This window comes from Tachypleus tridentatus, chromosome 13 (genome assembly GCF_004210375.1).
Source record: "Tachypleus tridentatus isolate NWPU-2018 chromosome 13, ASM421037v1, whole genome shotgun sequence".
In the NCBI taxonomy this organism is placed as follows: domain Eukaryota; kingdom Metazoa; phylum Arthropoda; class Merostomata; order Xiphosura; family Limulidae; genus Tachypleus; species Tachypleus tridentatus.
Genome location: NC_134837.1, coordinates 181,856,692 through 181,872,109, shown reverse-complemented (window position 1 = coordinate 181,872,109; position 15,418 = coordinate 181,856,692).

Here is a 15,418-nt window from a genome sequence, read left to right as displayed (position 1 = left end):
GAGAAAGGCTTTAAAAACCGTAAAGGTCTTCAAAGGCCACGCCTCTTTCCACATCCCAAACAGCTCGGTTAAACTTTGCTGAGAAGCACCAAACATGGGACATAGAAAAATGTAAGAAGGTTTAGTTCTCTGATAAGAAAAAATTTAACCTGAATGGTCTAGATGGCTTAAGGATAACCAACCGGAGACATTTTCTACACGACACAGTGGAGGAGGTTCCATCATGATCTGGGTGCTTTCTTCTTCCATGGAACAATGGAACTTCAGGTTATACAGGGGCGTCAAACAGCGGCTGGCTACATTGGCACGTTGTACAGAGCATCCTTATTGACTGAAGGCACTCACTTGTGTGGAAATGGTTGGTTCTTTCAGCAGGACAATGCTGCAATCCACAATGCCCGCAGAACAAAGGACTTTTTAATGGCGAATAACTTGCTTTTGTCGGACCATCCAGCGTGTTCGCCCGAACTGAATCCCAATGAAAATGTTTGGGGTGGATAGCAAGGGAAGTCTTTAAAAATGGACATCAATTCCAAACAGTGCATGATCTTCGTGATGCCATCTTCACCACTTAGAATAACATTCCAGCAAGCCTTCTGCAAACGTTATATTGACCATGCCAAAGCGAAAGTTTGCAATGACGGCCGTGCATTTCATACCCTATTTAAAACTTCTTTTTGTATAGTCTTAAACTTTTGACCAGCTAGTATTTAGGCTAATTTCATAGTGTTCACATTTTCCCTATTAAATGCTAAAAAGTTTTTATTTCTCTTTTCATCTTTCAAAGCTCTACTGAAATAAGTGGTTGAGTCTAACAACGCAAAATGCATATTTTTTTTATGTTCATTGGCCTTAAGATTTTGGCCAGCAGTGTCATTCTTTGAACTTAACAAGTATGACCGAAAAATTACAAATTACACTCATAAATATAAAAAGTAACCAATGAACAAATTTGGAAGGTCATATCAAGTTAGCTTTTTAATCATATAATATGTCCCTCTAAAAAAATAAAGCCCGAGAATGTGGAATAAGCAACTTGTAATTCCTGTAAGTCCGGGTTCCGGGTTGCTTTGAAGAAAGAACTGGTTTTGTATAAAGAACAAGAAAAGGGAACCAGCACTTATTGGTATGTCCTTAATGTTATCATCCGAACTGATTAAATCAAAATAAATATACAATATAGGCAAACTGTAAACAGAAGTTGAATATGATTTTTACTTCACCGAGCGCTTTGTTCCACAACTATATCTGACATATTTTTTTCCCATTTTCAAACGTACTAGATTTCAGAGTTACACGCTGTTACATACCAGCTTCTTTCCAACAGATATATATAGTATTACTTAAGGCAACTTGTATTTAAACTTGAAACTCTATGGGTATTTTTGTAAGTGTTTTAAATTTTATAATTAGGAAGTACAATGTAAGAAAATATTACATATTCTGATAATAAAGAAATGAACTTGGAGCAGAATATTAAACAATGTGGATATCCTTTTTTGACAATAAACTATTATTGTGTGAATAAGTAAACGTTTTTAGCTATTTGCTGTGTGAATAAGTAAAAGTTTTTAGCTATTTGCTGTGTGAATAAGTAAAAGTTTTTAGCTATTTGCTGTGTGAATAAGTAAAAGTTTTTAGCTATTTGCTGTGTGAATAAGTAAAAGTTTTTAGTTATTTGCTGTGTGAATAAGTAAGTGTTTTGAATTTAGAATTTTACATCATAAAATATCGTAATATTTTGTTACTTTAACACTTATCATTAAATAACTTACGGTACAGTTATCGGCTGTTAACTAGGTGTTTTTTGTTGTTGTTTTTCGAAATTAAGCCTCACTTGTGTAACTTTCCAAGTCCTTTGGACTTTGTGATACTTACTGTTTTCGTTTTCTTGAAGTTTAAATAACACATTTATATTACTAGCCTGTTCAGAGAGGTCACAATTCTTCAACCCTTCAGTTTAATTCCAATGGCTTTGTCCTAATTTCATCTTACGTCATCTTCATTTGACGGATGTAGAAGCTGGTCTACCTTATTTGACATCGTTACGTGTACGTGTGTTAAAACGAAATGTTTAGGCACAATAAGAATGCGTCAATATGGCTTCGGGTTTTGCAAGGAATCTTAAAAGTTTTAAGAAGATATGTCTCGATATCTGTATGAAAATGTTCATCTAAAGTTGAGTTTTTTATCTTTTTTTGCGGTGTAGAAAATAAAATCTATAAAAACTGATAACTTGTTTTGTTCAACGTTTAGAGACTTGTTTCACACAAAGTATCATACACAATGAAAGGTTTGTTTGTTTATAGATAAACACAAAATTACGCAAAGAGTTATCTGTACTATACTCACCAAAGATGTCGAGACCCGGTTTGCAGTAGCGTTGTGTGTCAGCAGACACACGACTGAAAGGTCACGTTCTCAAAGTCAAATTCAAATTTTGTGTTTAAGTATAATATATTATTGTTTTTATACGGAAAGAAACTGGAATTTGTATTTCAAAGTTACTAAGTCGGAGATGGAAACCCCGTTTCTAGCATTGTAAATTCACAGACTGTGCCACTGATGTGTGTGTGTGTGTATAGGGAGCAAAGCACAGTTAACTCCTGTATAGCTTTGTGTTTAACTTAAAGAAATTTATTTGGCTTCCTATCTAACAGTTTTAGCAATCAGTAGATTAAATGGGGTCGCACGTAAGGACGTGGCTGGTATTTGCAATTAATACACTAAATATATGTGTCAAAACTGGGGCTCTTTCAGTCTGAATATTCCACACGGGCAGTTTTTTTATGAATTATGACGTCACACCTGATATTGAAACTATAAGAGTATTGAATCAAAGAAATACTGGCATATTAAGTAACACAAACATGGTAAGCTGCCAAAAAACAAGCGTCAACCTTGAGATTGAAGGTTTAACCTTGTTTATAAGTTCCAAAACAACAAAACGTCATTATATGAAGTATTAGGTGTTTGAGTGTTCTATTATTATTATTGAGTTTGAAAGTTTCATTACAACCTAAGGAAATGTTCGAACTCAATTTCATATCAGTGTTCAGAGAATCTTAATGGATCGTCTAGTTTAACATATAAATGTTGAATTGAATAAAAAGTATACTTTTGTTCTTTTGATATTATCTTACGATAATTAGGGGCTTTGCACGGCCTGGTGGTTAGTTTGATCGCACTCGCAATATATGGGTTGATAGTTCGAATTCAGTCACCGAACATGCTCGTCCTTCAGCCTTGAGGTCACTATTATGTAACGGTCAATCTCACTTTTTTTATTAGAAAAGTAGTCGAAGAGTTGGCGGTAGGTAACGTTGATTAGCTTCCTTCCCTCTAATCTGTCGCTTCTAAATTAGAGTCGGTTAGCTCGGAAAACCCTGACGCGACTTTGCGCGAAAGTTCAAAACCAATAAAACATACGTTAATCTTATCTCGTGCAGATATTAGGATACGCTTTCATTCATTGCTTCAGTCTGTTTTTTTAGGTCCGTACTACAAACAACAGACACCTTTCCCATATTGCGCCGCTAACGTTTATAACAGACCTTCGAATTAATAACTTGGAAATATCATTGCTGTTCATTGAACAGAATATTATTCAATCTATTCACGAACAGTAATTTGCTTAAACTTAAAGGAAGCATTGTTATACGAAAAATATTATTGCAGTAACTCTGTATAAATATTATAGTACTGTCTGTCGTCTGTTGCATGCCCATGTAACTACTTCACACCATGTAGTTGGATCTTCACCAGAATTGATAAGAGGGTTCACTAGGTCCAAAAATGGATACAAACAAACTTTGTTTTAAATTTTATGTTTTTAAAGGCATTTTTTACCTTCACCAAATTTGATCATCGAAGTTTGCTGAGTCCATGGGGAGATGCAGGCAACATTGCAGTTTCGTATTTTGTGTTTTTCAGTTTTTATGGGCATTTATGTGTGTGTTTTTATTTTATTTTTTTACATTTACTTGTAAGGGAAACATCTATTCACGTCCTAAGATAACCCTTCATTAACCCTTAAACTGGGTCATCATCAACTGATTCTGTTACCTACAACATTCCCACTGCTTAAGGGCTAATCATGTATATATGTAAATTCCGTCCAGGAGACGGGTACCCCAGCTAGTACACAGTGAACACGTTTTGTTCGTTATTAGCTTTCGTAAATGCAAAGCAAACGAAACGTTTCTATAGAAAACATAGATGCTCGTAGCGTAATTAACCCACAACACAGTGGTTCAACAGCAAGAACCTCAGAGGTGCTTCGCTTTACATATAGAAATCACACAAAGATAACACAGTTTATAAAATCATACAGAGAAAAATACTTTGAAAGGAGAGAAGAAAAACTTGATTCTAATGATAAGATACTTCAGTAACATAACTGGCAGAGATGTTGTTTAGAGGCTGTTTATTTATACTAGCAGTTGAAAGACATCTATTAGAACCCATAAACAGCAATTTTTTGTTATTAAGAACACAATATGCTTTGTTCACCGTGGGTATCGAAACCCAATTTTTAGCGTTTTAAGTGTTAGGACTTATTATTGAGTCAATAATGGCAATGTAATCCTCCTCTGATGAGCTACTATGTAATTACAGTCCATATTCTTCCACGAATGAGCTACAATCTTCAACTACTGATGATACTTGGGTCATAAATTATTAAACAAATTTTAATATCCAGAATACGTCATATTGTTTCCCAAATGACCCAATAGCATATCAAAGGAATGACGTAACCAAAACAGTAATATGACAACCGAAAACAACTAAAATTCATTCATTTTCAGGTGTAAGCAGAAAAGTAAGCTTTCTTTACAACAATTTTACAACACGGAAGTTGGACAACAAATAAAATTCTTGTCTTCTAGACTAACTTACACGACAGAAGAAAATAAGGAAAATCTACATCTCCTGACACTCTTAACTCTGTGTTGTTTTGAAAGTATAAGTGGTTGGCATATAGTTAGTGTAACAAGGTGAGAAACCTCTCTTTTGGTGAGGTTTCGTTGTTTGATCCAATGAGAAGGGTAAATAACATCTAAGATGTACCTAAGCCATGATGCCACTTCACTCTACAATACTGATACAAACTGGTACAAGATTTCACCATTAACACCTTCGCTGCAACTGATTCAACAATGATAATGCTTAACCAGAACAATCTACCAGATTCTGTCTGCTTGGAACGAACTTAAAAATCGTATTCGTATGTGCAATTCTTTCATCTGTTTGTTATTAAGCACAAAGATACGCAAAGGGCTATCTGTCCTCTGCCCACCAGGAGTATAGAAACACGATTTCTAACAGTATAACTCCCCAGACATGCCGCTGTGCCACTTGGGGGGAGGGGTGAATGAAACAATTCCTTGTAAAACTGTCGGCGAAACTGAGTTATTATACACGTGTTCAAGTGTTCTAGTGAAAAGCCTAGTCTGCTAGTAAGAAGGAAATATTTTACTTTCTCGTGTATGTAGGCCATTTTAAACACAGTTGTTATCTAACACCTTTCGTTTCTTTTAAGTAATTTCATTTTTAGCTTTACCTTTGTGAGTCGGGCACTGTCTAAGGTTAGCGTATTGCATGGTAAGCATAGTTCGAAACGTGATGACTCAAAAAATGCTCTGTTCTTTCAGCTGTGGGCACTTTCTAAAATAACAATCAATATCAATATTCAGCATATTAAAGGCGAGTACAATTGGCTGCCCACCCTCTTTCTAGTCAGTATTTCAAAATTAGGGACACCTGCAAGTGAGCGCTAGAGGTCTCTGACATCGGTCGTTTAACCCACACTCGCAGTAGCTGTTGTTTATGTCGAAATTTTTTATTTTAGTTCATTTCCTTTTCCATTAATCGTAACGTTGCATTAAGTGTTGATGTGAGTTTATTCATGACGTACGTTCATGTATTTAACATGCTTGTCAAATTTCATATGAAACATCACTATCTTGAAAGATATTTGGGGGGAGATATAGTCGTGCCTTTTTTTTGCCGAAATTTACGCAATTAAGGCAAATAGAATATATTTTTTACAAGTTCTATAATAACTACAATATGTACATTCATGTTATTCTTTAACAATATATTGGTCCGGCATGGCAAAGTGGGTTAAGACGTGCGACTCGTAATCCGAGGGTGGCGGGTCTGCATCCCCGTCGCGCCAAACATGCTCGCCATTTTAGCCGTGGGGGCGTTATAATGTGACGGTCCATCCCACTATTCGTTAGTAAAAAAGTAGCCCAAGAGTTGGCGGTGAGTGTTAATGACTAGCTGCCTTCCCTCTAGTCTTACACTGCTAAATTAGGGACGGCTAGCGCAGATAGCCCTCGAGTAGCTTTGTGCGAAATTCAAAACAAACAAACTTTAACAATAAGAATAAAATTTCTTAATAAACTCGTCAGTATCTTACAGTCAAAGATGCAGAAAGTGAATATAACAGTTGTTTACTGAGCCATCGGAGATTTTAAAATACGATCATAGCAGACCTTGATAACTGACTTGAGTTTAACTGATTGTTAAGTTAAAAATAGGTTGTATGTGGTATAATCAATCTTTATATTGCAAATTCAAGTTATAAACGATATAACTTCAGAAGTACTCGTATGATCTTGAACCATCCGATATATAAGGAGACTTCATAATTTTTCGCCTTGATTGTAACCTTCAATTATAATGTATCGATTTTATGTATTTGGTACTCCTGTTTGGAAACAATAGGACATATAGCTACTACATAGCTGATTTTCCAACTTTACAAAAGCACTGTTTCACCCAGTAATATTTTTATCATGTGGTCACAAATTGAAACAATCGAACAAGCCAGTGCGCATGATATTTCACCGTGTATCGAGAGGACATCCGTGGCCTCTGGGAGTACAAACTGGGATCTCTCTTAACGTGTGCTTTAGGTCGTATGACAATTCGTTTCCACGTATAGAAAGGCTACTTGAGTGTGCCTTCTTGCCTTGAAGATTTCCCAAACCAGTTTCTCACATGATCGTTTCCCCAACAACTAAAGGTATCGTTTACGCGCCTGATAAACGTAACAAAAACAAGATGAAATTTAAAGATGACTTACGAAGGTCGAAATGTTATTCTCTGCTTTATTAGTAAAAGTGTTAATACCCATACCAGCCGTCTTGAGATAAATTTTTACTTCAAGTGGGTTTCACGTCATCACGAAGAGTGTCCGTCTGTCTTCCTTGATGGCGAGAAACCCACTTGAAATAAAAATGTCTCTCAGAACGGCTGGTATGGGTATTAACACTTTTATTGATAAGCAATGAACAACGTTTCGATCTTCCTAGGTCATCTTCAGGTTAACGTGCCTGATAAACGTAATAAAAACAAGGCTAAATCTGAAGATGACCCAGGAAGGTCGTAACGCTGTTCTCTGCTTATCAATAAGAGTAATAATACCAGCTGTTCTGACACATAATGTTCGTCTGTGTTATGCAGGTGAGAAATGTTGGGTATGCTCGTTGGAAAATCCGTTTCAGACATTCGGAAATGTCCAGAGTAACCAATTGTTTCAATAAACTAAACTATTCTAAGACTTTGCAAAATGAATTTTTCTTCATAAACTTGCTATTTTAACAATGATTTTAAAATAATTTTTAAAATTTTAAAAGCTTATTTCAAGGTATTCCCGGATTTACATCGCTAAAATCAGGGCTCGATTCCCCCCGACGGACTCAGCAGATAGCCCAATGTAGCTTTGCTGTAATAAAACACACACACTCTCAAGGTATTCCCCGAAAACATATGAATCAAATGTAAAGCATGAGAAGACGGTAATGGTATTGTAAACTTAACAGGTCATTGGATGGCTTCGATTATCATTTGTTCAGTGACGAGTTATTAGGCTGAACAGATTCTCCAACGGTACATTTCCTCTTCTTCCCTCAGGTTATTTCCTTTTAGTCCTTCCTTTAAGGCAAAACTTGGGGTGTGACTAGCAAATAAATAGTTGAAGCGGTTTCCTTAGTGTTTCTTCAGTCAATCCCCGGATGCAATTTCACGACATATGTACGTACGAGATCTAGGTTGACTATGTCTTATACAAAAAAAGGTGCATTTCAGCCTGAATTATAATGAAGGAACTGGGTGTTTACACACAAACACTGTAGTGGGAAGAAACAACGTTCGAATTTTCTCACCAGAGGTTACAGCTAAGCTTTTTATACTGTGTGACAGGAAGCTATTATTCTATTCATCCCGGAATAAATACTGGTTACTGATTCCTTTTAAAGAAACGTGTGTTTTTGTTTATTTGTTTTAAATTTCGCGCAAAGATACTCCAGGGTTATCTGCGCTAGCTGTCCTTAAGTTAGCAGTGTAAGACTAGAAGGAAGGTAGTTAGTCATCACCACCCACCGCCAACTCTTGGGCTACTCTTCTGCCAACGAATAGTGGGATTGATCGTAACATTATAACGCCTCCACGACTGAAAGGGCGAGCATGTTTGGTATGACGGGGATTCGAACCCGCGATCCTCGGATTGCGAGTCGAGCGCTTTAGCTGTTCGAGCTGTTTGTTTTGAATTTCGCGCAAAGTTACACAGGCTATCTGCGATAACCGTCCCTAAATTAGCAGTGAAAGACTAGGAGAAAAGCAACTAGCCATCACCATCCACCGCCAACTCTTGGGTTACTCTTTTACCAACGAATAGTGGGATGGGGGGACGGTGATTCGAACTCGTGTCTCTCAGATTACGAGTGAAGATTCCTAAACATGGTTGTGTTTTGGTCTTCTAAAGAAACGTGGACTTTTTTCGCGTGTTGCAAAAAGAGCATTAAGTTTAAATATTTGACACAAACATGACAAAAATATTGTTTTATGTCTGTGTCCATATGTTGTTAATGAAGTTCGGTAACTAGTTTTAACTTTAGTATATTTTAACGTTAAACAACTAAGTTTATGTTAAGAATAACTCGAAAAATTTCCACTGAGACTGGCCATAAACTCGTTATGTGTATTAAATTAGTTTTAACGTTACCATGGTGACCCTTTCTTACCCATTATTTCAGAGATTTGGTTGGCTTCATCGTAGCTCACTTCTTTATCACGTCTTCTATAAGAAAACAAATTTATTTAGCCCGTCATCAATATTGTCAATCTCTGCCTGCAAGTGATGACGAATATGTTTTAGTAGATGGTATTTTATCCATTGGTTGGATCGTTTGAAGGACAAAGCTGGACAAATGACTCGCTCTGCTATGCTCACCACGGGTATCAAACCCGAAGTTTAGTATGATAAACCTGAAAATATTCCGCTGATCCATTAGGGTAGGGCAGGCTATATCATATGTTTAAAGTATTTTTTCAGGGATTTTTTCATACTTTATCACATACGTGCAGAATAACGAAATTCGTGCCTAATAGATAGGATTCTAGGAGAGTCTCGACTTTGTACGTATTATGTATCCTATTGTAATGACGTCACTTTAATTAAAGGGGTGTTTGTGAAGGTGTAATGAACATCCTTTACGTATCTTAATACAGTTACTATAATTATAAGGTTTTAGGACTACATATTGGGGTTTTTCAGATGAATAGAGATTAAGGGACCCTTAGTAAGCGATGAGACTATTCCATAATTACTCACACAATAGATCCACAGAAAACTTGCTGAAATCCCATTTTCTGCTGGGTTGCAAAACCAGACAATCTACATCAAATCAGTCATGATTCTAAGTTGCTTAATCTCACCCTGGCTAAGTGACTTAATCTCACCCTGGCTAAGTGACTTTATGCAGTGATAAAGCATTTACAAGTAATTCTATCCTACTGTACATTTACAGTGTAAAATCTAACCCGTATGTTATAAGAGCTCTCAACTAAACACGAAATGTGTTGAAACGTGAGAAGTAACAGCAGTTTTCACCCAAACATAAAATATGTAAAACGTAACAACATGGAAGATGTTGAAGTGTATGACATAGCTACATTTGTCTCGGAGTTTCCAAACGAAAGTACTTGATGCCAGAGTTTATCACATAGCCCATGTCTCTTGAAGTTTCCAACGAAAACTAAAAGATGTTCGAGTGTATCACGTGGCTCCATGTCTCTAAGTTCCAAACCAAGAGTACAAAATGCTAGAGTGTTTCACATAACCTCATGTCTTTCCAAGTTTCCTACCAAGAGTACAAAATGCTAGAGTGTTTCACGTACCTTCGTGTTTTGTTCTTGCTGATTTAGAACCACTTGACTATACGTTGCACCTTTCTATCAGAATGAAGATAAGACGCTATTATCTCTAACCCTTCAATGCATAGAACAGTTAATATTTATCTATGTTTTAAATCTAAGTAATATTATATGAACTGCTGACTGAAAGTACAGTTTATATCATTTCTGCCAGGTTGGTTAAGGCGTTCGACTCATAATCTGAGGATCGCGGGTTCGAATCCCCGTCGCACCAAACATGCTTCCCCCTTCTGCCGCGAGGGCGTTATAATGTTACGGTCAATCCCACTATTCGTTGGTAAAAGAGCAGCCCAAGAGTTGGTGGTAGGTGGTGATGATTAACTCCCTTCCCTCCAGTCTTACACTGCTAAATTTGGAACGGTTAGCGCAGATAGCCCTAGTGTAGCTTTGCACGAAATTCAAAAACAAACAAAAAGTATTGGATTATGTGCGACTGTACCTCGGGAAGCACGTTGCACAAAAAATATTTTAAAATGCTGGCATTGTAGTCTAAAACTTTTTATTTTAGAAAAATATTAGGAAAACACAAATTCACTAATAAAGAGTTAAAGATATGATTATTGAATGACTGAATGTATGCGATGTGGTCAGATGAAAGACATCCTACCTTTCTGTATAGACGCTGAGATGTATAGACGCTGAGAAATGTAAAGACGCATGATATTTGACTCTGCTTGTGTTGTTAAAAAACTAAATTCCTGGAAATGAAATAATAGTGTGGGAAACTTTTAATGACAGGGATCTAGAAATTTGGAGAGGTTATTGACATCTAACAGTGTACTTTGCACTTGAACGTTGTCGCAGATTCTGTACACTCCAAAATGCTGACTCAGAGCTCTGACAGACAACAGCTCTTTTCATACAACATCGTAGCAATCCATTACGACCGTATTGTCCAAACTTGGTGTAAGGACCGCGAAAGGGACCCAGTCGTTTTTTTCCGTAGTTAACGTAACCCATTTTATCGAATTTTTATAAGCGTAGCAACCACCAAACTAATCTTCTGAGCTGTCAATCAGTAGCAGAACCGTCTATTTAATAAATCATTTACAACCGAACAAGATATCTTGTGGAACTTCATGAAGTATTTGCTACATTATTATTATCAGAGCGGAAATTAGTCCAACCCAGTATTAGTTGGACACCTAAATAAACGCGATAGTCATTGTACTATAATCAGCACAACTTTTAGAACACATAATCACGTTTTAAATTGGTCAAATAAATTTTATGGAAAATTATATGAGTTTCTAATTAATAAAACTGAAATTTATATATCTATATTGCAATACCATAATATCTGTATTCAAGTGGTCGAAAGATGTCACGTGGTTAACTAATATTTGAACTTTATGAAGGTGAGGTGTTTCATTTAAAGACTATTTTAATGAAAGACAATGTTTTTATTCTTCAGTTTCTTTAAATATAAAGTCAAATTAATTTACACAAAATAACACCGAATTATTACCAAAAGCTAGGAATATCAAGCAAAGATATTTGAATTATATTTTAATGTCTGAACAGGTATAGTCATAATTTTGAGAACTGGACAAACAGGGTATCTTAATGCTTAATGAAAGACAATGTTTTTATTCTTCAGTTTCTTTAAATATAAAGTCAAAGGAATTGAACCGAAAAATAATGAGCCAAAGGTTTATCTAAGTTTTAAATGCTATCACATCAACTAGTGTTAACAGACCAGTTACTAACAAAACCGTGAAATGGTCTCAAATGGCCTAGTGTGAAAATCCCAGCATCAAACATATTCATCCTTTCAACAGGGAGGACGCTGTAATGGAATGCTCAATCTAACTTTTCGTTGGTTAAGAGTTCGTCGCCCCAAACTTTACAGGGTTGGTGTTGACTAGCCGCTTTACATCTAGTCTATCATTTCTATATAAGAACAAACTTTGGACGAAAGCCAACAAACAAGCAAAACAAATCTGTAACCTTTTTAAATAATGTATTCTTACAACTGGGGATTTTACACGTGGCTCAAGGACTTTACTGGAATTTTTAACTTTTTAAACACTGTTAAGTATTTTTATTTACAATCTCAATTTCGTTACTTGATGTTCAGGAGAAAGGTTTAGTAAGTATTGCATACGTTTTATTATTTTAAAACTGTCATTTTTTGTCAAAACACGGAAGTAAGTTGAAACTCTTTGCTTTACCGACCAGGAAATGACGTCGCATGACGTGTCGTGATGTAACAAAATATTGTTTTAGTGATACGTCTGTTTCTCTCTGAGTGACCCATATTAAAAACAATGTTTCCTGTTTTTCAACAGGAGTTATTTGTTGACCAGGATGATTACGCCACCCGACCTAAGTCTTAACACATTGCACCATCATGTTGAAAGCGTTAAGCCTTAAGCGTTATTGCTTCAAAGTTTGGTTTGCTTTTAATTTCGCGCAAAGCTATACGAGGGCTATGTGCGCTAGCCGTCACTAATTTAGCAGTGTAAGACTAGAGGAAAGGTAGCTAGTCATCATCACCCCCCGTCAACTCTTTGGCTCCTTTTTTACCAATGAATAGTGGGATTGAAAGGGGTGAGCATGTTTGGTGCGATGAGGATTCGAACCTGCAATCCTCAGATTACAAGTCTAGCGCTTTAACTACCTAACCACGCCGGGCTGCTTCAAAGTAAAAATAAAAACTCAACAAGCAAAGATATTTGAATTATATTTTAATGTCTGAACAGGTATAGTCATAATTTTGAGAACTGGACAAACAGGGTATCTAATATTAATGATCAAGGCTGTAATAGCAAATCACAAAAATTTAAAAATGTTTTTGACGACTAAACCAAATCTTTGAGGCAGTTTATATTGATAGTGTCCAGAACCTTACTGTTGAGGACTGAACTAGAGATTTAAAGCAACTGATAGTGATAGTGTCCAGAACGTTATTATTGAGGACCAGACTCGTGCAGTCACAGAAAGTGTTTAATGATAGTGCTATGTTGAAGAGAAAACTGAGACACTCAGAGTCATAATATCCAACTGTAAAGGTTTTATTTAAAGCTTGAAGGACTAGATCACCCAAACATAGAACTTGTATTACACTATGTAATAAAATTTTTACTTTTTCTTTTTCCTAGGCAGAAAGTGTTATTTCTCAATTGCTTATGCCTAAAGTAAATAGAAAAGACTTATTTGTCTCTTCAAACTTTGCGTTTGTGACCTGGGTAATAAAATTTTTAAATTTACTCATTTTTTTAGAACATTCCAGGTAGATTCAGTGCTGAATAGCTGATAGAGAATTTTCTAGAATGCTTTAGAATTTTCTAGAACTTCTACGGTAGCATATAAAAAGGGGCTCACCACTTCAGTTTAGTTCTAGCTGCCTAAGTGAACACATAGACCTATCTGATTTTATAAGAGATGGCATCAAGAAGCTACAAGCATTCTCCAGATGCATTCTGCTATGTATACGGCCAACTTATCAAGACAAGAGCGAAAAAGTAATCTGTGAAAGCATCTGCTAAAATGTGTGAATTCGGCATACTTGTCGGGGATCAAGACAAACCTTGGGCACCTCATTTTACCTGCGAGCACTGCAAAAAACTCTAGAAGGTAAGACGAACAATTTTTGCTTGCTTGAATAGTAAGGTTTTATATTACACAAATTTTAGACCTTTTAAAATTTAAATATCTTTTATTTTTTATTTTTCAATAGTATAGAAAAATATCACATATAAAATATTTTACATGAACCTCTTACACATTAGTTGTGGGTGAAATAAATTTATTCTTCATAATAACAATTTTTTGCTCTTTTGCAGGATGTACAGAGAAGAAAAGAGAGCCATGAAGTTCGCTATTCCAAGAATTTGGCGTGAACACATTGACCACTCAAGCAATTCCTACTTCTGCCTTGTTGAACCTTTCAAACATCGGGCTGGCAAGAATGCATCTGCTATCACTTATCCGGACCTTCCATCATCCATCGTTCCAGTGCCACACTGCCTTGAGCTCCCTATACCCACTCTGCCAGAGAGAAAGCAGCCATCCTCAGAAGAGAGCAAGAAATCAGAAGAGGAGGTAGACGTTGAAGATCTAAATTACAATTTCAGAGGTGTAGCTGGTGAGAGAAACCCATAATAATCCAACCAAATAGACCTCAATGACTTGATCAGAGATCTTGGTCTAACAAAGTCGAATGCAGAGCTTTTGACATCTAGGCTCAAGGAGTGGAATTTGTTAGATGAAAGTGTGCAAGTTGCAAGTCAGAGGAAACGATACCAACATTTTTCAAGCTTCTTCACTCGTCAAGATGATCCCTGCTTCTTCTACAATGTATCCTGTTTGATACATGAAGGTGATTTATATTACAGTCGCAAATATCAAAAAATGACTCACTTCTGAACATTTTTTGTTCATTTTTCTATAACTATAGTATAAATACATCTAAATCTTGATTCATATGTTGTTTTATTCAGATCTTATGCAAATGAAAATGTGCAAATGTGCCCGTTTTTACGCAGAAAATAGATCAATTTCTAAATTTCATTATCCAGGTCACAAAGGAAAAGTTTGAAGGGAATAATGACCATTTTCTGTACTTTTACAACATAAGCAATTAAGAAATAACACATACTATCCAGGAACATAATTTGTGTTACATAGTGTTCTTATTAGAAATTTCATACAGTATTTATTGTTCAGTTCCAGGGTGAAAATAACACAGCCGTGGAAATTTTTGTTGTTAAAACTAAACAATACACTTAAATAATTACCATAGTGATAACAATGAAGAGTATACTGAAGATGATCAATGTGATTTATAATGTAGTGATGTAATAGGTTGTTCTCAATAGAACGTATAACTAGTATCATATTTATTCCATTATAACGTCTGAGCTACACAAAGCAGTGATATTCACTGTTGTTTGAATGCAATTTCGTAAAAGGCTATAGCATATGTAAAAATTGAAATTAATATACATATATAAATTCAACCATTTGTAATTTGTACATCGTATTTTACGATCTGGACATTTATAGGTTATATGCATTTTGTACAAAAATCTTATTTCAATAATACACTGTCTGCTGAAGATTAGAAAGAAGTCTGACTTTTCATCTCAAAGAAAACATATTTCTTTGCAAAACCAGATGATTTTCGTGCCAGATCTTATATTCCAGTAACATTTGAAGCAATTAAAGCGAAAAATCTATCCAAACA